Consider the following 1,884-nt stretch of genomic DNA (forward strand, 5'->3'; position numbering starts at 1 on the left):
TGTAACAGCAGACAGAGGCACATGGGTTGACAGAGATAACTGAAATGTGGAAGCCTAATTTCAGGAACATCAGAAAAAGCAGCTGTTCTACTCTAGTACAAAGAGGCAATAGTCAACAAAGTACTTGAGTGATATGGAGAAGAAACAAGTGGAGAACTTATTTTATTATTGTATTTTCATCTTTGTCTTCACTTGTACACTTGGTGATATATAAACCAAGTAGCAGCTAGTAATTAGATAAGAATTTTTCCAGTGCTGTTTAGAAAAATCTTGAGAGAAAAATTATCTAGTTTGTACTAGGACGCAGCTGTGATCAACATCTAGAATCACAGATTTTCTGAAATACCATCTCTGGTGGAACAACAATCCACCAGAAAAGTTTTTAAGGTCTGTTGTGTTCTTTACATTAGTGCTTGAATATATATCTGTCTGTATTAGCTTAAAGCAATTCACACACTTGTTTATCTTGAACACAAAGCCTTTAAAACTGCTCAAAACTTGAAAAAGTTTTGAGATTTACATTCAACCCCCCTTCTGTAAATCTCATTGTTAGTACACTAGGAATAACACTTGACTTAAAGCATTTTTCATAGAACAGCTTTATTCAAATCCAAGCTTCTACACTTTTCTTTGAGGCATGATCATGACTTGATCTTCTTCCAGAGTTTATTCCTTTGCTTGAAACTGTTCACAGGAAAACCCCCCCAGTCTAATCTACTAACCATTTTTACAGACTCAAAAAATATAATACATATATAGATTATCATATAACTTAATCTTAGGGTTGTCAATGTGACTTATTCTTGTTATTATGTAGGTATGTCTTGCACAACAATCTCCTTCAATTTGTGAGAAGATTGATTATCACAAATTCATGCCTGATAAAAAGACTATCCCCAAGCTAAAATCAAATACATAAGAAATTCACAGATTGACAAACATAAACTTTTATACATTGAGTAATTACATCAGTTCAAAGTTACAGCCATCAAGTGAATTTCTCATAACCAGCTTATTTCCTAATGAGGTCCCTCTTAAGGCTTCCACCAGTTTGAGCTATTCTTCTAATGAGTAATTGTTGAGATACTTAACTCTAAATCTTGTAAATCTGCCAACTGCAATTTTTAGAAAATGTCCATCTTTTGAGATTTAACTCAACCCCCTTGCCCTGAGCTCATTTGATCTTTGTTCAAACATTTCAATCTCTTTGGAATACTGCATTTCCCTTTCCTCCCTCTCAGCCTTTATTCTTGCATGCCTTTCATTCCTTTCCCTCAACCTCTCAGACATCACAGCCTTCCACATTCTTGTACTAGTATCCTTTTCCTTCATCACGCTTATCACCATCTTCAATTCTGTGGTTGAAAAAGTTTCCATTACTTCTCTTTTAAGCACAATGAAGGAGTCATCCAAGTAGTAGATTATGCCTTCTCACAAAGAGATAACCCAAACTTTGACTATTTCTTCAGATAGTTGTTGGTATTAGACATCATCTATTATGCTCCTGTTTAGAGGTAGAAAATCAGCTTGATTAAAGCAGTTCCAGATGGCACCAACATTAGCTTGTAATTTCTTTGGTTTTCTCCCAACAGTATTGAAGTGAGTCTTGATTGGAGGCTTGAATGAAGATAGGTTTGAGATTTTCTTCAAAGTGACATGGTTGGATGTGATTAGTATTTTGAGTAAGATGTTTACAACTTGTTTGTATAGGAATTTAGGCTTTGAGGTTGGAGGTTTTTGAGTATTTTAATTGGTAGGTTTAAGGGTCTGAGTGATTTGGATTCCTTGGACTTTTTATTGTTTTGTTCCTGCCTCTCCATTTTTTCTTTTCCTCTTAATGTCATCATTTTCCTTCTTCTCTTCTTTATCTTTCTTCTTCTCCAC

The sequence above is a fragment of the Apium graveolens genome, chromosome 2 (genome assembly GCF_009905375.1).
Source record: "Apium graveolens cultivar Ventura chromosome 2, ASM990537v1, whole genome shotgun sequence".
Classification (NCBI taxonomy): domain Eukaryota; kingdom Viridiplantae; phylum Streptophyta; class Magnoliopsida; order Apiales; family Apiaceae; genus Apium; species Apium graveolens.